This window comes from Engystomops pustulosus, chromosome 11 (assembly GCF_040894005.1).
Source record: "Engystomops pustulosus chromosome 11, aEngPut4.maternal, whole genome shotgun sequence".
NCBI classification, from domain to species: Eukaryota; Metazoa; Chordata; class Amphibia; order Anura; family Leptodactylidae; genus Engystomops; species Engystomops pustulosus.
Window position 1 is genome coordinate 15,704,755 of NC_092421.1, and position 20,723 is coordinate 15,725,477.

Here is a 20,723-nt window from a genome sequence, read left to right on the forward strand (position 1 = left end):
TGATGAAATATCTTTAACAAGGCTGTAACTTTACATCTAATATCTAGTACTGGTATATTATGTTTTGGCAGAAGAGCCAGTGATGTTCTCTAGGCATTGATTTCCTTCCTTAAAGTCCACTACTTTTTCCGGTTTCTTATACAGGCGGTCCCCTACTTAAGAACACTCTATTACAGACGACCCCTCTGGATGTTGGTAATTCACTGTACTTTAGCCCTAGGCTTTAATAAGCTTAATTGCAAAAGTGTCTGCAATTAAGTTTTATTGTTAATCCTGGTTCTTATGACAACCCAACATTTTTTAAAATCCAATTGTCACCGAGACCAAAAAAACTCTGGCTTGGGTTACAATTAGAGATGAGCGAACATGCTCGTCCGAGCTTGATGCTCGGTCGAGCATTAGGGTACTCGAAACTGCTCGTTACTCGGACGAATACTTCGCCCGCTCGAGAAAATGGCAGCTCCCGCCGTTTTGCTTTTTGGCGGCCAGAAACAGAGCCAATCACAAGCCAGGAGACTCTGCACTCCACCCAGCATGACGTGGTACCCTTACACGTCGATAGCAGTGGTTGGCTGGCCAGATCAGGTGACCCTGGGATAGACTAGCCGCTGGCCGCGCTGCTCGGATCATTCTGTCTCTGGATGCCGCTAGGGAGAGAGCTGCTGCTGGTCAGGGAAAGCGTTAGGGTGTTCTATTAGCTTACTGTTAGGCAGGAGTGATTCTCAAAGAACCCAACAGCCCTTCTTAGGGCTACAATAACGTTCTACTTTTTTTATTTTAATTTGCATCTTTTACCATTTTGTGAGGAATTAGCAGGGGGACTTGCTACCGTTGTGTTTAGCTCTTAGTGGCACACATATCCATAGCAAAGACCGAAGTGGGAAAATTCAGTAGGGGTTGGATTTCTATTAGGCACTAACTCAGTGTCATCTCATCTGGCATAGTAGTGTGCTTCCTTTGATACTTGGCTAGAAAATAGCCATAGGAGAATACAAACAGCTTCTTGAAGCCTACAGTAGCGTTCTATATATTTGATTTCTGGTTGATCTGCTGGTGGCTGTAGTTTCTGCAGTGCATGTACTTGCCAATTCTGAGCAATTTGTAGTGAGACTTGCGACCGCTGTGTTCTGCGCTTAGTGGCGCACATATCCATAGCAAAGGCCGAAGTGGCAAAATTCAGTAGGGGTTGGATTTCTATTAGGCAATAACTCAGTGTCATCTCATCTGGCATAGTAGTGTGCTTCCTTTGATACTTGGCTAGAAAATAGCCATAGGAGAATACAAACAGCTTCTTGAAGCCTACAGTAGCGTTCTATATATTTGATTTCTGGTTGATCTGCTGGTGGCTGTAGTTTCTGCAGTGCATGTACTTGCCAATTCTGAGCAATTTGTAGTGAGACTTGCGACCGCTGTGTTCTGCGCTTAGTGGCGCACATATCCATAGCAAAGGCCGAAGTGGCAAAATTCAGTAGGGGTTGGATTTCTATTAGGCAATAACTCAGTGTCATCTCATCTGGCATAGTAGTGTGCTTCCTTTGATACTTGGCTAGAAAATAGCCATAGGAGAATACAAACAGCTTCTTGAAGCCTACAGTAGCGTTCTATATATTTGATTTCTGGTTGATCTGCTGGTGGCTGTAGTTTCTGCAGTGCATGTACTTGCCAATTCTGAGCAATTTGTAGTGAGACTTGCGACCGCTGTGTTCTGCGCTTAGTGGCGCACATATCCATAGCAAAGGCCGAAGTGGGAAAATTCAGTAGGGGTTGGATTTCTATTAGGCAATAACTCAGTGTCATCTCATCTGGCATAGTAGTGTGCTTCCTTTGATACTTGGCTAGAAAATAGCCATAGGAGAATACAAACAGCTTCTTGAAGCCTACAGTAGCGTTCTATATATTTGATTTCTGGTTGATCTGCTGGTGGCTGTAGTTTCTGCAGTGCATGTACTTGCCAATTCTGAGCAATTTGTAGTGAGACTTGCGACCGCTGTGTTCTGCGCTTAGTGGCGCACATATCCATAGCAAAGGCCGAAGTGGCAAAATTCAGTAGGGGTTGGATTTCTATTAGGCAATAACTCAGTGTCATCTCATCTGGCATAGTAGTGTGCTTCCTTTGATACTTGGCTAGAAAATAGCCATAGGAGAATACAAACAGCTTCTTGAAGCCTACAGTAGCGTTCTATATATTTGATTTCTGGTTGATCTGCTGGTGGCTGTAGTTTCTGCAGTGCATGTACTTGCCAATTCTGAGCAATTTGTAGTGAGACTTGCGACCGCTGTGTTCTGCGCTTAGTGGCGCACATATCCATAGCAAAGGCCGAAGTGGCAAAATTCAGTAGGGGTTGGATTTCTATTAGGCAATAACTCAGTGTCATCTCATCTGGCATAGTAGTGTGCTTCCTTTGATACTTGGCTAGAAAATAGCCATAGGAGAATACAAACAGCTTCTTGAAGCCTACAGTAGCGTTCTATATATTTGATTTCTGGTTGATCTGCTGGTGGCTGTAGTTTCTGCAGTGCATGTACTTGCCAATTCTGAGCAATTTGTAGTGAGACTTGCGACCGCTGTGTTCTGCGCTTAGTGGCGCACATATCCATAGCAAAGGCCGAAGTGGGATAATTCAGTAGGGGTTGGATTTCTATTAGGCAATAACTCAGTGTCATCTCATCTGGCATAGTAGTGTGCTTCCTTTGATACTTGGCTAGAAAATAGCCATAGGAGAATACAAACAGCTTCTTGAAGCCTACAGTAGCGTTCTATATATTTGATTTCTGGTTGATCTGCTGGTGGCTGTAGTTTCTGCAGTGCATGTACTTGCCAATTCTGAGCAATTTGTAGTGAGACTTGCGACCGCTGTGTTCTGCGCTTAGTGGCGCACATATCCATAGCAAAGGCCGAAGTGGGAAAATTCAGTAGGGGTTGGATTTCTATTAGGCAATAACTGTGTCATCTCATCTGGCATAGTAGTGTGCTTCCTTTGATACTTGGCTAGAAAATAGCCATAGGAGAATACAAACAGCTTCTTGAAGCCTACAGTAGCGTTCTATATATTTGATTTCTGGTTGATCTGCTGGTGGCTGTAGTTTCTGCAGTGCATGTACTTGCCAATTCTGAGCAATTTGTAGTGAGACTTGCGACCGCTGTGTTCTGCGCTTAGTGGCGCACATATCCATAGCAAAGGCCGAAGTGGCAAAATTCAGTAGGGGTTGGATTTCTATTAGGCACTAACTCAGTGTCATCTCATCTGGCATAGTAGTGTGCTTCCTTTGATACTTGGCTAGAAAATAGCCATAGCAATAGGATAGGATTGTTTGGTTTTAAAAACTCAAAAAAAAACAAAAAACACAAAAAAAAACAAAAAACACAAAAAAACACAAAAAAAAACAAAAAAAAGTAAAAAAAAAAAAAAAGTTATAACTCTCATTTTAAAAATGTTTAACCCGAGGGCTAGGGGTAGAGGACGAGGGCGGGGACGTGGGCGTCCAACTACTGCAGGGGTCAGAGGCCGTGGTCCTGGGCGGGGTGAGACACCACCTGCTGATGAGGGAGCAGGGGAACGCCGCAGAGCTACACTCCCTAGGTTCATGTCTGAAGTTACTGGGACTCGTGGTAGAGCACTGTTGAGGCCAGAACAGTGCGAACAGGTGATGTCGTGGATTGCTGACAATGCTTCGAGCAATTTGTCCACCACCAGTCAGTCTTCCACGCAGTCCACCCATGTCACCGAAATCCCCACTCCTCCAGCTCCTGCACCTCAGCCTCCTCCCCCCCAGTCTGCCCCCTCCCAGGAAAATTTGCCATTTGAACCGGCATACTCTGAGGAACTGTTTTCTGGACCCTTCCCACAGTCACAAACCACTTGTCCGGTTGCTGCTGAGCAATTTTCCGATGCCCAGGTTTTCCACCAGTCACAGTCTGTGGGTGATGATGACCTTCTTGACGTAGTGGAAGTGTGTAAAGAGGTGTCCGACGATGAGGAGACACGGTTGTCAGACAGTGGGGAAGTTGTTGTCAGGGCAGGAAGTCCGAGGGGGGAGCAGACTGAGGGATCGGAGGATGATGAGGTGACAGACCCAAGCTGGGTTGAGAGGCCGGGTGAACACAGTGCTTCTGAGACGGAGGAGAGTCCTCGACCTGAACAGGTTGGAAGAGGCAGTGGTGGGGCCAGACGGAGAGGCAGGGCCAGAGCTGGTGCATCAGCGCCACTGTCAACTAGTGAAGCTCCCGTGGTGAGGGCTCTTGCGGCGAGGGCTAGATCTTCAGAAGTGTGGAGGTTCTTTAAGGAAACACCGGATGACCGACGGACTGTGGTGTGCAACATTTGCCAAACCAGGCTCAGCAGGGGTTCCACCACTACTAGCTTAACTACCACCAGTATGCGCAGGCATATGAATGCTAAGCACCCCACTCAGTGGCAACAAGCCCGTTCACCTCCGGCCGTGCACACCACTGCTCCTTCCCCTGTGTCAGCTGCTAGTCAGCCCCCTGCCCAGGACCCTGGCACAAAAACCCCATCGTCGCCTCCACGATCCTCCACAGCATCCACCAGCGTTCAGCTCTCCATACCCCAGACGCTGGAGCGGAAACGCAAATATAGTGCAACCCACCCGCACGCCCAAGCCCTTAATGTGCACATCTCCAGATTGCTTAGCCTGGAGATGCTGCCCTATAGGCTAGTAGAGACCGAGGCCTTTCGCAACCTCATGGCGGCGGCCGCCCCTCGGTATTCGGTCCCCAGCCGCCACTACTTTTCCCGATGTGCCGTCCCAGCCCTGCACCAGCACGTGTCAGACAACATCATCCGTGCCCTGACCAACGCCGTTTCTGACAAGGTCCACCTGACCACGGACACGTGGACGAGTGCTGCCGGGCAGGGCCACTATATATCGCTGACGGCACATTGGGTTAACTTGGTGGAGGCTGGGACCGAGTCTGACCCTGGGGCTGCTCATATACTGCCGACGCCGAGGATTGCGGGGCCTACCTCGGTCCAGGTGTTTCAGGCCTACTATGCCTCCTCCTCCTCCCACCCCTCCTCCACCTCCTCCTCCGAACTACCATCCGTGGGCACGGCGCCATCAGTCGGTAGCTCTAGGCACAGCAGCAGTGCCGTCGCTAAGCGACAGCAGGCGGTGCTCAAACTGCTGAGCCTAGGCGACAAAAGGCACACCGCCCAAGAGCTATTACAGGGCATCACGGCGCAGACTGATCTGTGGCTGGCACCGCTGAACCTCAAGCCGGGAATGGTTGTGTGTGACAACGGCCGTAACCTGGTGGCGGCTCTGCAACTCGGCAGACTGACACATGTGCCATGCCTGGCCCATGTGTTAAATCTGATAGTGCAGCGTTTCCTCAAGACATACCCCAATCTGTCTGATTTGCTCACGAAGGTGCGCCGCATCTGTGCGCATTTCAGGAAGTCCAGCCCAGATGCTGCCACTCTCAGGGCAGCGCAGCGCCGCCTCCAACTGCCCGCTCACCGACTGTTGTGCGACGTGCCCACGAGGTGGAATTCAACACTGACCATGTTATCCAGAGTTTACCAGCAGCGCAGAGCGATTGTAGACTGCCAGATGTCAACTTCCACCAGAACTGGTAGTCAGGTCAGTCAGCTTCCTCAAGTCTACAATGAGGAGTGGACGTGGATGTCTGATATCTGTCAGGTGCTGAGTAACTTTGAGGAGTCAACACAGATGGTCAGTGGCGATGCCGCCATCATCAGCCTCACCATCCCGCTGCTTGGCCTGTTGAAAAACTCTCTGGTCAGCATGAAGTCGGAAGCTTTGCGCTCGTCACAAGAGACGGGGGAAGAATATTCCCTTGTTGATAGCCAAAGCACCCTGAGGTCTGTTTCTCAGCGCATATCGGAGGAGGTGGAGGTGGAGGAGGATGAGGAGGAAGAGGAGGAGAATGTTGGCGAGACACAAGAGGGGACCATTGTTGAGTCCTTCACTGTTCAGCGTGTATGGGCAGAAGAAGAGGAGTTGGAGGAGTTGGAGGAGGAGGAAATGGACAGTCAGGCCAGTGAGGGGAGTGAATTCTTACGCGTTGGTACTCTGGCGCATATGGCAGATTTCATGCTAGGCTGCCTATCCCGTGACCCTCGCGTTCAAAGAATTTATTCCAGCACCGATTACTGGGTGTTCACTCTCCTGGACCCACGGTACAAGCAAAATCTTTCCACTCTCATCCCTGCAGAGGAAAGGAGTGTGAGAATGCATGAATACCAGCAGGCCCTGGTGCACAAGCTGAAACAGTATTTCCCTTCTGACAGCGCTAGCGGCAGAGTGCGTAGTTCTGCGGGACAAGTAGCGAGGGAGAGTAGGCGAGCAGGCAGCTTGTCCAGCACTGGCAAGGGTACGCTTTACAAGGCTTTTGCCAGCTTTATGTCACCCCAGCAAGACACTGTCACCTGTCCCCAGTCTCGGCAGAGTAGGGCTGATCTTTACAGAAAGATGGTGAGGGAGTACGTAGCTGACCATACCATCGTCCTAAATGATCACACAGCTCCCTACAACTACTGGGTTTCAAAGCTGGACATGTGGCACGAACTGGCGCTGTACGCCTTGGAGGTTCTTGCCTGCCCTGCCGCTAGCGTCTTGTCCGAGCGGGTTTTCAGTGCAGCTGGTGGCATCATCACCGATAAGCGTACACGCCTGTCGACTGACAGCGCTGACAGGCTGACGCTTATTAAAATGAATAAAGGCTGGATTTCTCAGAATTTCCAATCTCCACCAGGTGAAGGAAGCTCAACCTGAATAATTGATCCACTCCTCCTCCTCCTCCTCATTTTCCTCCTTCTCCTCCTCTTTGTACAGTAAAGCAGAGGAAAATGGCTATTTTTTGACAGGGCCCACTGGCTCTTGCTATAGTACTTCATGCATTTAATTTTTCTGGAGGGCCACCTACCCGGTCCTCTGTTTGAAACAATTTTTGTGAGTGCCACATACAGGCACTCAATCTATTCCATTTTTCTGGAGGGCCACCTACCCGGTCCTCTGTTTTAAAAAATTTTTGGGACTGCCACATACAGGCACTCAATCTATTCCATTTTACTGCAGGGCCACCTACCTGCTCCTCTGGTTTGAACAATTTTTGGGACTGCCACATACAGGCACTCAATCTATTCCATTTTACTGGAGGGCCACCTACCTGCTCCTCTGGTTTGAAACATTTTTGGGACTGCCACATACAGGCACTCAATCTATTCCATTTTACTGGAGGGCCACCTACCTGCTCCTCTGGTTTGAAAAATGTTTGGGACTGCCACATACAGGCACTATCCAAATTAAATTGTCTCCATAGCAGCCTCCACACGTTGTCTCCATTGCTACCTCCAAAAGTCGTCCATATAGCTGCCTCCATACATCGTCCCTTTATCAAACGAGGTGTGTCAGGCAGAAATTTGGGTTGTTTTCATGGATTCCACATCAAAGTTGTTAACTTTGTCGCCACCCTGCTGTGTTATCCACAAAATATACTGGCAAACTTTTACCATTTAGGGATATTATTTCAGCGCTTCTTGCGCATCTGTTTACATTCCCCTCACCCGGCATATCCTAAACTTATAAGAACGCTACTACACTTGATCTTATACAAAAGGTTCTTAGAAGTGCTGTTTGGGGAGTAGCCTAGAGACAGGGGCTTGGATTGGCGAAAGCTCGCCTGGCAGCGGAGCGCCAGCTCCATGCGCATCATGCGCTTCTTGCGCATCTGTTTACATTCCCCTCACCCGCCATATCCCAAACTTATAAGAACGCTACTACACTTAACTTGGTGCAGGCTGGGACCGAGTCTGACCCTGGGGCTGCTCATATACTGGCGACGCAGAGAATTGCGGGGCCTACCTCGGTCCAGGTCTCAAAGGCCTACTATACCTCCTCCCACCCCTCCTCCACCTCCTCCTCCTCCGAATTACCATCCGTGGGCATGGCGCCATCAGTCGGTAGCTCTAGGCACAGCAGCAGTGCCGTCGCTAAGCGACAGCAGGCGGTGCTGAAACTGCTGAGCCTAGGCGATAAAAGGCACACCGCCCAAGAGCTATTACAGGGCATTCCACATCAAAGTTGTTAACTTTGTCGCCACCCTGCTGTGTAATCCACAAAATATACTGGCAAACTTTTACCATTTAGGGATATTATTTCAGCGCTTCTTGCGCATCTGTTTACATTCCCCTCACCCGGCATATCCTAAACTTATAAGAACGCTACTACACTTGATCTTATACAAAAGGTTCTTAGAAGTGCTGTTTGGGGAGTAGCCTAGAAACAGGGGCTTGGATTGGCGAAAGCTCGTCTGGCTGCAGAGCGCCAGCTCCATCACAAGATCCAACTAACATAGTTGCAGCACCTTTAATCTACTACTAGTTCACTGCCTCCATAATAATAATAATCTTTATTTATATAGCGTCATCATATTCTGCAGCGCTTTACAAATCATAGGAAACAAATACAAATGTAATGTAACAGAGCACAACATTTGTATGGAACAACAGGAGTGAGGTCCCTGCTCGCCAGAGCTTACGGTTTATGAAGATGATGGGGTAACACGAGGTAAAAGAATATTTAATGGTCAAGCCATTCTTCTTAGGGAATAGAAAAAAATATAATAAATGGAATTGCTGTCGCTTGAAACACTCAGCCGTCATCTTATATACCAGGTCCAGGGTGAATGGGACTGCAGAGAAGTCTGGTGCCTGTTGGTTGCTGGATAACAGATGGGAGGACGACACAGGACGGGTTAGTAGAAGAGTTAAAACTTCATGCAGTTAATGAGTGTTATAGGCTTGCCTAAAGAAATGGGTTTTAAGAGCACGTTTGAAACTTTGGAGGTTAGGTATTAGTCTGATAGTCCGGGGCAGAGCATTCCATAGAATTGGTGCAGCTCTAGAGAAGTCTTGGAGACGCGAGTGGGAGGTCCGCACTAGGGTAGAGGTTAATCTAAGATCACTGGCGGATCTAAGAGCACGGGTTGGGCGATAGACTGAGATAAGAGAGGAGAGGTAGGGGGGTGCAGCATTATACAGAGCTTTATGGATGAGGGTTATTATTATTTTAAACTATTCGAAAGGAGACTGGCAGCAAGTGCAGCGACTGGCATGAACTGTAAGCATACATGGTCCCCTTATCAAACGAGCTGTGTCAGGCAGAATTTGGGGTTGTTTTCATGGCTTCCATGTTAACTTTGTCGCCACCCTGCTGTGTAATCCACAAAATATACTGGCAAACTTTTATCATGTAGCGATATTATTTGAGCGCTTCTTGCTCACCTCCTTTGGTTCCTCTCTGCCACCCATTGGTTTGAAGCCTGAGTCCATTTAGGGTATGTCGCCATGCCACTCTCTAGCCTGCCGCTGCCTCTGCATGCCGTCCCCTATAGTGTCAGGGTCAATTATTGGATGTTTTAGATGCTATCTAGCTTCATTCTGTCACTCTGTCATGGCCATGCTGTTGCCCATAATTTTGGCATAATGGTGCGATTAGGCAGCCTCAGAGGCATCCATGCATGCTGCCCCTGCTGTTTCCTGTCCATTTCCGTGGTGTTTCCATCCTTTTCTGAGGTTCCCAGGTGTTTGGCCAAGCTTCCCTGTGCAGAGCCTTGGTCCCCTTGAAAAATGCTCGAGTCTCCCATTGACTTCAATGGGGTTCGTTATTCGAGACGAGCACTCGAGCATCGGGAAAAGTTCGTCTCGAATAACGAGTACCCGAGCTTTTTAGTGTTCGCTCATCTCTAGTTACAATTATAAAATATGCAGTTTCGACTTGCAGACAAATTCAACTTAAGAACAAACCTGCAGAACCTATCTTGTACGTAACCCGGGGACTGCCTGTACTCCTTTGAGACTTTGAGAGCCTCAAAAGTAGGAAAAGAAAACACTCAAAATGGTGATAAAACCCCCACTTTGTTATATACTTAAACCATACATTATGGTCCATATTTATCAAAAGCTCTGTGACAGTATTCTGGCAGTATTTGCACATAAATACACACATGTGTGCGGAAACTGGTAGCAAACAGGAGGAAGCTTGTGGCCCATTTTAGCCGGGTGGAGGAAGTAGGGATAAAGGGCTCCTCACTCCTCACATCTCCATAGGAGCCACGGTGCAATAGAGGCTGTTAGACCGCACCATGACCATATGCAAAAGACCTCAATGGCCTCAAGAGTTAGCTGACGTTTTTGCGGCTAGCTCACAGCCACCATACATGGTTGTGTGCATGAGACTTAAGTCCTCCTAATTGCTGGACCCTTAGAAAATAATCAAATAAATGACAGTAATAGAACAATTACTTTAATTATTCCATTTCCAGAGCCTATAACTTTGGGAGGACACTTCTACCCTTCATATGTGGCTTAGTAATTGCTTAGCTTTAGAAATTATCCACCTGTATATTGGTAATTAAAATGTTATCTCACTTTTATGGCAATGCATTTGATCTTGAAAACCACACCCAGGAATACTTTTCATTGGCATCTGTCTTTCAGGATCAGTTACTTTGGAAAGCTTGGTCATCATTTAGTGTGGCCTGAGTGATGGATGTTCGACCCAGTCAGCTGTTAGGGGTAGCATCGATTTCCCTTTATATGTCTGCCCAGTTTCTTCACTGGTTGCTGGATAATTTCTTCTGATATTTGCTTTCTTTGGCCTTTGCTAATGCTATGGTTTTTGCTATTTTGTGTATGTGACCTCTGCTACATTTACTTGACCATCTCTTGGCTTCCGAATTTTCTACCTTGCTGCCATCTAGGATTTAACCCGGTTCTGCCTGACTTTGCTACACTGTCTTCTCTGTTGCTCAGTGTAGGGTTTATCAGGCTTGTGACATAGGTGACAGGGGTTGTGGGTGAGTCCAGGGCCCGCATCTCATTCTCTACCTTGACAACCGCATTTAAAACAATTGGCTTTAATGCACACAAAAAAAGTTGCCATTTTGTATTTGCAGTAAACTTTTTAGTTTTCATAGTGTTGGGAAACTTGCACTTTACCAGAGTAAGGCTACATGTACGTGACTGTGGCCAAGAAGTAGATCAATTGTAATTACTTAACTATTTTCAGGCCCTTATTGGGCCATATCTCAGATCTGCAAAAATTAATGCTTTGTTCACATAGCCTTAGAACCGTATCTGAAGATTCTTCCAAATTGTTATTTTCTTCATACAGAACTAAAAAATTATTACAAATCCTGAATGTCATACTGGATATCTCAACTGTGAGGTCCTGGTAGGTCTTTAGCTAGATTTTACCCGTTACTATGTTTTCAAAAATCAGCAGAAGGGTTTGGGACAAAAGTCCTTAAACTGATGAGACCCAGGACGTTCTTTAAAGTACTTTCTACATAGATTAAACATTCCTACTGGGTTTTCATACAAAGATAAATTTGTCTCCATCCTCAAACTACTTGTGAAGAACTTCAATAATTGAGATTGAGACGTGATGTCTTAGCAAAGCGACTCTTGATTTATCGTTTTCAATTTGGCCCCTAGCATGTAATATTATTCTCTTCCTTTTGCATAGCTCTTCCATCACTTCTAAATCGCCTAAATATCATTTTAAAATAGCAACAGATGCAAAGACTATAGGGACTCACCTATACAAATTGACAAGGATGTATGATCCCTAATGGGCCTCAAAAAAATCCCTGTTGTTCTGTAATTAATAATGGAGCAGAATGTGCCCTGAAATAAGATTCCTCTGCATAAACACGCTGTTCGAGCGCTCTCAGGGTGATCTATCCCAAATGACAGCCCCAGAACTAATGACTATGTCCGTTTTAGGCAAGTGTCTAATGGTTGATTGACTCGCTAATCTGTGTTTAAGATTATCCTTGTAAATGTAAAATCCAAGTTTGGGCCATGAGGAATGTTAATAGAATTATAAAGAACTTGTACAGTATATAAAGGCAAATACATAAATTACATTTAATAAAATAATTTTTTGCACAATTCACATTACTCATGTAATAAACCTTGCAGACCCCAGGCTCCATGATCGGTGGTTAATTCTATGGTGATTCATCCACAAAAGTGTAATAATTTATGGCTATTGGGATTTGTTTTGGTTCTTTTTAGTTTTTAAATGTGTTTGTTTTTTTTATTTTTTTTCTTTTAATTAAAGTCTTTTCTCTGTAGTCCATATTACAGGCACATACAAACAAATCCCTTATACAAATCCCTGGTCAGACTACACATGGAATATTGTGTAGTTTTGGACACCAGTAGAGTTGGAACGGGTGCAGAGGAGAGCAACCAAGATTATTAGGGGAATGCAGGGACTAGAATTATATGACAGATTACAAAAATTGGGGTTATTCAGTTTAGAAAAAAGACGACTGAGGGGAGACCTCATTACAATGTACAAATACCTGAACGGACAGTACAAGGATCTCTCCAAAGATCTTTTTATACCTCGGCCTGTGACCAGGACAAGGGGGCATCCTCTACACCTAGAGGAGAGGTGATTTTACCATCAATATAGACAGGGGCATCCTCTGCGCCTAGAGGAGAGGCGATTATACCATCACCATAGACAAAGGTTCTTTACTGTAAGAGCAGTGAGACTGTGGAACTCTCTGCCGCAGGAGGTTGTTATGGCGGACTCTATGTACATGTTCAAGAGAGGCCTGGATGACTTTCTGGAGAGAAAAAATATCACGGGTTATGGGGATAAAACATTTATTTAATTCTTAAAGGTTGGACTTGATGGACTTGTGTCTTTTTCCAGCCTTCTATACTATGATACTATGAAACACCCTGGGTTATCTGTATACAGTGCTTCATTAACTTGTCCCATCAATATGATGGGATACTGCCACATAGATATTGTCGGAAAAGTTCTTTTTTAAATATTAAAAACTTTTTAACGAAAATATGCAAGTTCAATGAATATTTTTTTTTTTACCAGTATTCTTTGCCAAGTTTGGGCAATTTTAACTTTCTGCTTCCAGCTAGATTTCTAGTGCAAAATAAATGTTTTTGATGTTTCTTGTTAAGAAAATCAGAACTCCTATTTTCTATGTCTACATATACAAAACCAAAGGTTCAAATCTATAGATCTTGCTTTGTCCTGCTGCATGGACTTCTCCTTATACTGCTATGTGGATGGATCTTGAACGCTCTCAAAACCGTAATATAATTCAGTTATATAATAAATTTACCCCATAGATTCAATTCTACTTTCATCAGGTTCTTATTTTCTTCTCCACTATGGGTCCTGTACAATGCTTATACCACTAAATGTCATCACAGAAATTTGTAAAATGTTTCTAGCATCTGAGAACAAGAGAAATCAGTCATTGCAACCTGAAAATTGGTCCAAAATTTTCAAGCTTTGCCACTACTTGTTTGGTACATGTTGCCCCCCTGACTCCACATGCTATTTACCAACACCCCTGATGTGTATTGGTGCTGCGGTGATCCTGGGGGCCCCATGTCCCACATATCTCAAAGAAATAGTGAAAAAACACGAACAGAGGGCGACGCCTCGGGTAATAACGTTGGGAGAGGTTCATAGAAGATATGCAAAACGGGTGCTGACATTTTTTGCAATAAAATATTGCATGTAACCCTATTATAAGGGTAATCCAGGTAATGTCCTTCGGTAAAGAACCAATCGTCAGAATCTAGCTGCTCCCGAACTCCAGAGACCAGACCCCTGTATTAGGGCTGGTGTGGGGCAAAACCAAGGAGAAACAATGGGGCTCTATTAGGGCACTATACCAAATGAATAGGTGTCATAGATGCAACCACGATCCTTGTCGCGGATCACGGGCACACCCGCTATGTGCTATGGTTGCTGCTGTCCCACTCCCCAGCTTGGACTCTCCATCTCCATGCTCCTGGCTGTACTCCTGCTAGGCCGCGCACTCCCGTCGGCTCTCTTCCTATTTGGAGCTCATTAATCCGGCTCGCCCTTATAATCCGACACCTCCCTTACTGCCTCGACGGATCTTACTGTCACAGTTGAGGAGGGAAAGTGTGTGGAAAAGTCTCTTAAGAGAGTCTGTGGACCCTCTGGACCACTGCGGGAGGTGATTGAGCTAGCTAGCTGTTTTTTGTTTTTTTTCATGGCCAATCATTATTTTATTACATTTTTACGAGCTTGGGGATGGATGTGACCTTTGCCGTTCAGCTACTCCATTTACATCTTGTACTGCATCATTGCATTGAGCCCTTATGTAATATATACTTCTCAAAAAGACATTTTGGGTTGAGCCTTCAAGCTATTTCATTTGTTTAAATGATTTAAAAAGAAATCTATTGCAGAAGTAAATTGGATATAAAGGCTTTGAGAAGTTTGCAAAAGGACACAATGACTTGGGTCAAGTGGAACTCTATTGAAAACTTGAAGGCTTTGAAGTGATAACATGCTTACTTAGTGTAAGATTGAGAAATGCTGCACTTATAAAACTGTGATTCGTGACAACATTTAAGGTAAATCACTTGGTTGTTTTGTCTGTACTTATTCTATAGCGACGCTACTTATAAAGATACCATTGAATGAAATGTAGAAACAAAAAGAATATCTGTTTTAAATCCTAAATGGGAGCTATTATAAAGGGGTTTCCCACAAATGACACCTATCCCCCTATTCTAAGTTTGGGGCCCTGCATAGCTTCTCCTCATTCAGTCGGTATTTTTCAGAATCTCACTTGACCCACTGACGCAACACTTAACCTTTATGATTCCTGGTTATCTCTTGGAAGCAGAAGGGGACTTTGCCAGCAATATTTTTCATAAATCTCAGTGCACAGTAATGGATTTACAATGATTACATTTCCAGATATCAAAAAGAGTTGGCTTAAATAGGTTGTTCATTTTTAGCAAATAAATGTAATTCTTTGTATAATGTATCCAATTTTCCAACATACTTTCTGATTCCTCACGGTTTTCCACATCTTTACTTGTAACATTCAGCAGGAAGCACAACTTTTGACTTTACTAGTGGATAAAAATCTGTTCATGGTCATGGATGTTACACAGGTGCACGGCTTGTTATTTCTCACAATTCTGATTACACTCGTTTTTCATGAGCCATACTGCGTAATATATCACATGACTATGGACAGATCTACTGGAAGTAAAACTGGACTACTCCTTAAGGGTCTGATCCAACTGTGACCATTATGACCCAGAATAGCTATGCCACTGGTGTTGTATACATCATAACATTCAAATTGGGTATTCCACTGTTCAGTTCAGTTCCTGGTTGTTTATCATTTATCAGACAATTATTTCACTGTGGATACTGGGTACATAACATTTGTGTGAAAACCCCTTTGATGTACACAGATTAATAGTATGGGTCAATGTACAGTGTTATTGCCTATTGTAAAAAACACCAGAAAGAATTTAGTTTTGCACTATCCACAAAACATTTAACTGAAAATGTTATTATCGTGTATACCAGTGATGGGCAACCTTTTGAACTTGGTGTGTCAAAATTCGCCAAAAAACCATCCATAACTCAGGTGGTGTGTCACCTTTAGAAAAAAAACCTTATTTTGTGATATTTAGAGTTTAAATAACAAATACGTATAGTTATTTAACTTACCTGCTTAGTGACTTCTTTGTTAATCTGTCAGTTGGTTTCTTTTGTTGGTCTTGCTGTTATTTAACTTTTGTGGGGTTCCATGAACTAAGATAAGTGAGGGAGAGGGGGAATTATTCCAGTGATGGCGAACCTGTGGCAGTCCAGCAACAGCTAGTTTTAAGGACATTTGTGTCCTGAGAAGTGCCCCCCAAAGAGTGCACATCACAGCCCAGCCCAGCAGAGCTCAACTCAATAAATTAACTTACCTAACTGGCACAGGTTCCAACGACACCACGGACCTCCGTTACTTCTCTTCAGGCCCCTTCAGCTCCTGTGTAGATGTTCCCGCGGAGGCACAACATAGGTTTCGTCTTTGCAAGCTGGGACTGCTCCACTCTGGAGTCATTGCGCGGCCTCCGCAGAGCAGGACTGGAGGACAGGAGCAGCAGCTGCGATCTCTCTGACTGAGATGCAGCCGCTCGCTGCAGACCACATCGCCAACCGACGGCCTGACCGGCCCCAGACAACTGCACTACAGCAATTTTTCTCCAGCAGCCATGTGTCACTGAAAATGGCTACGTGTGTCAGTGCTGACACGCGTGTCATAGGTTGGCCATCACTGGTGTATACTCAAGATAATGCCAAGGTACCTAATTTTACCACAAAAACTGGGAAAACTTGACTCAAGTATAAGCTTAGGGTGGTAAATGCAGCAATTACTCTTTAATGAAATGTTCAGCAGCACTCCCCTTCAACGCTCACCTCCTATGTCCTCTTCTCTTTGCGGCTTGTCTTCTCCCTGCATCTCCGGCTTCCCAGCAGTGTGGGTAGAGCCACGTCTATGCCCTCTGCCCGCAAAGACACTGCCGTAATTGCCACGTCATTGTATGTGCGCGTGGGCAGAGAGCATGGACGTGCCTCTACCCCCGCTGCTGGGAAGCCGGAGATGCAGGGAGAAGTTGTGTCGGGGAAGAGAAGAGGATGAGTATAAGCCGAGTTAGTTTTTCAGTACACTTTTTGTGCTGAAAAACTCAGCTTATACTCGAGTATACACAGTATATTAGAATTATATACAATATATTAGAATTATATACAGTATATTAGAATTATATACAGTATATTAGAATTGGTTGTTGATCTAATTTTTTGTTTAAAGGCATTAAAGGTGTATTCTCGTCTGGGTATTAACACTCAGTTTCATTAATCTGCCATATATATACATTTCTTCCATTTGATGTTATTAAAGAAAATGTGTGAAGGAAATTTCTCATAAATGTAGTCATACGGTCCCTTAGAAACAAGCATATCCTACAGCCGCCCTGTGGTAATGAATGCTGAATCCAGGAGGTCAGGCCAGACTCAATAGCGCATGTCCGGCCACCGCTGCCAAAATGTGAGGTAGTCCTAACCGAGGAAGATATCTCGTTTGTAAGGGACATCATGGCTACATTTATGAGAAATTAAATGTGAATGCCCAGATGGGAATACCCCTTTATAGATAAACAATCCATAAAAGCATGGAACAATTAAAGAGAAAAAGAAAAGAAAATAGTGCCACCAAGTAGGTAGTTGTCAAAGGGCTTCTCCTATCCGCCTTCTACACATGTTACTGCTGCAGCTGGTTATTGACCTCGGGAGCAGTCACCAAACTACTGAGAAAAAAATTATTAAGCGAGATCCTTCACATAGTAGGTGACAAGTGATCAGCTGCCTCAAAGTAAATAGGGACTGCCAGGAACCAACGGTAGTGGAGGAGCAAAATGGTATGCATTTTTTAATTTTAAGTTATTACCTACTTTGAGAAAATAGATAAAGAATTGGGGCTACTCACCGGATATCATTCCATCCAATAGGGGTTCAAAACATGCGCTCACGGATAGTAACAGCAACAAACAGCACCAGGTTAAGGGACACCCAATTACAGTTTACTAAGGGTCCTCAAAGTGCATTTTTGTCGGGTTTCCTGCCGATTTCCGTTTTGCGCCGCGTTGCGGGGATTGTGTCACACGCGAGCGGATTTTTGCCCATCGGCACCGGCTTGCACGCGACGGAAATCGTGGGCGAGCCGTTGGACAACCAGATGGATTCGGACAACGCCCAAGATTTAACATTTAGAAGTGTGTCGCAAAACACGCGCTTATAAGCACCGGGAAGAAGAAGGTGAAATCCGGCGGACCTTGGTGGGGAAGCAACGGATGCAGGAACTCGGGCGCACAATCTTCATGAATCGCGCCGGACTTCATCCTCATCGGACCGTCCGAATCGGGGATCGCGACTGGACCAGTTAAGTAAATTTGCCCCTGTGTATTCTATTTGCAACTATAATTGGGTGTGCCTTAAACTGGTGCTCTGGACACTTAGTAATTTACTTTGAGAAAAATGTTATAATACCCTGGTCGATCTCTTTAAACCTATTTTTCACTGTACACTGTGCCCTTGAAATTTCTACTTCACCAAGTTTTATACACGCAAAGTTATTTTGAGCTTACAATTTGCACAGCTGTAAAATCCTGCTCTTATAATATATGTTAGTATCGCTCTACTGGGAAAATACATCTACATTTCTTGACCTCATGGTTCTATTAGTTTAATCTATGGTCTTCTCCATTCTCCTCCCTTCTATTGTTTCTGTAAGATCCTTATTATTCATTACTTGCAAACACAAATACACAATACTTCCTATTCTCCCTTGAGTATGATACACAACCAAAGTTACACATTTCCTTTTAAATGCATTTACTACAGATGTTAAATCTCTGAAAGTGCTGCATTGATACAATGGCACAAGACAGGACATTTATTTAGACGTGATGTACATTTTCAAATCCGTAGAGGTGGCATTGAAAAAAAATATAATTTAAGTAAGCTCCAAGCTACAAAAGGCCAGCTAGTTTAATAAACTGTCTACAGCTTTGAAATTACAAGGCTGATATATATCAGAGAATGCAATCTTAGCTAGGGTTCATCTGAGCAAATAATTAATTTGGCCCAAATTACAATACGCAGTTCCATTTCATTACAGAATGAAGGTGCTGGATTGGGAATGTTAATATTTTGGTTTTGTCAGTCTATTACCGTGAATTTCATTGTGATTGCGCTACAGAAAGAATGCATAGAGGGATAAGTAACTGATAAATAGCTAATCAGATCTAAAACTCTTAATTACGGATGCAATTGGCTTCTGACGAAACTTAAGAGGGTGAAAATGAGAAGGAGACCGCATGATCGTCTGTAAACAGATAAACTTTCCAATGGAAACTTCCAAGATATTTTATGATTGCCACTTCAATTTAAACATATTTGCATGTATAAAAGAAGAATACTATGGGGCTACTCAACAATCTACCCAATCTTTTTGTTCTTGGAAAACCTTTTGTTTTATTTATCTATCATACAGCAACAATAGGATGTGCTGAATTCTGGTGCATTGGATATTCTACATCCAAAGTTTACGGTGATTCGTGGGAACAAAGTTTTTTTTTTACATGGGGCAGAGAACTCTGGGAAGGAGAAAGGAACACCCTCAATCACATGTGCAGACCTGCAAGTCTATCAGTGACCGGCAGGATTATGTGATGTCACACAGACTATAAAAGAGGCAGTCATTTTCAAATCTCAACACTTCACACTGCAAGTGCTGCCTGTAGCGTCCAGCTGCTTCTACTGTACTGTGCTGTAGTGATTTTTGCTCCAAGGGTGTCTGTTTTGAGGGATCTGTATACCCCAAATGGCAGTTCTTTTTTGTTTCTGAAGTGAATAGGAAGAATTCTGTGTAAAATCCACATATTTTCTGTAGTAATTTCTGCTCCTTTTCCTGGGTTGCAGTTCTGTATACCACAAATATAAATTTTTTTTGTTAAAGTAGATCCGTGTCAAATCAACATAGTTGATTAACCAATCTGTCAGACAAAAAGGTGGCAGGTGGTACAGGCGCAGCACATTAAGGGGATGTCGATTGGTTGACAATCACCAGCCTAGTGAGGAGGGTAGCCACCACCAGCACCAGCAGGTGGTGGCCTACTTGGACAGTACTTTACCACACCAGGTAGAGGGTCCCCTGGACTACTGGGCAGCCAAATTTGATGTGTGGCCACAACTTGCGGAGTTTGCAGTAGAGAAGCTGTCCTGCCCAGTCAGTAGTGTGGCATCAGAGCGGGTGTTCAGTGTGGCGGGGGCCATCGTTACCCCAAGGAGAACCCGCTTGTCCACCCGTAATGTGGAGAGACTGACATTTGCAAGATGAATACGGCTTGGATTTGCCAGGATTTCAACTCACCACTGCCTTATGCATCAGATTAGATCAGCCATGACGCCTTCCCCAAATGTTGAGAAATGAGTCTGGATTCTACTACCTTCCTCAGCTACTACTCTGATGCTGCCACCCGCCTGATGCCACACATCTGCTGCCAGTTGCTCCATATACCTCCTACCATCTTTAGCAGGGACTGAAATTGTACGACACCTACAAAATCTGTCATTGTGCCACTATGTGGCTTTTCATGTTGCTCCCACCTCCACACATTGTCATTGTGCCACTCTGTGGGCTCCTGCTGCTTCTGCTGATGCCACCTTCACACTCTGTCATTGTGACTCTGTGGGCTCCCATGTTGCTGCCAGCTCCAGAATTTGTACCTGTGCCACTGTATGACCTCCTGCTGCTGCTACCACCTTCGCCGTTCTTTTTTGGCAAAGGCATAATATTTTCAGGAAAACTGTAATGTATGATGCATGTGGTGTCTCTAGTCTTCAAATTTAAATTGAAAATTTCAACTTGAAATTCATTTCAAACTTCATCATTGTGCCATAATGTGGCCACCATTAGTCATTGTGCCACTCTCTGACCACATGCTGCTGCTGCCACCTCCACACTCTGTCATTTTGCCACTGTGTGGTCTACCATGTTGCTGCCACCTCCACACTGTCATTGTGCCTCTCTGTGGCCTGCTGCCGCCGCTTTCTCCACACTCTAGCACAGAGGACATGCAAATATCCCATTTACTGGTCATCTGTTTTGGATCCACTCCTTTTTGTTTTTGGCTTTAGCAATACTGATGATGGATTATTGACCAATTGAAACCGGACACTGATGAATGAAATGAAGGGCAAAATGATCAGTGACGTAAATGCAAAATTACTGCCGACGCCCTCTGCACTCTTTTGGGGGGTTTCTACATGTATTCGCGTTGAACAGAACG

At 44.7% G+C, this 20,723-nt stretch overlaps 1 long non-coding RNA gene across 8 annotated transcripts in view; it reads left to right on the forward strand.

The window, feature by feature from the left end:
- The window catches only part of LOC140106265 (uncharacterized), a 329,889-nt gene that overhangs the window by 69,685 nt on the left and 239,481 nt on the right, over window positions 1-20,723 (forward strand). The window lies entirely within an intron of this gene.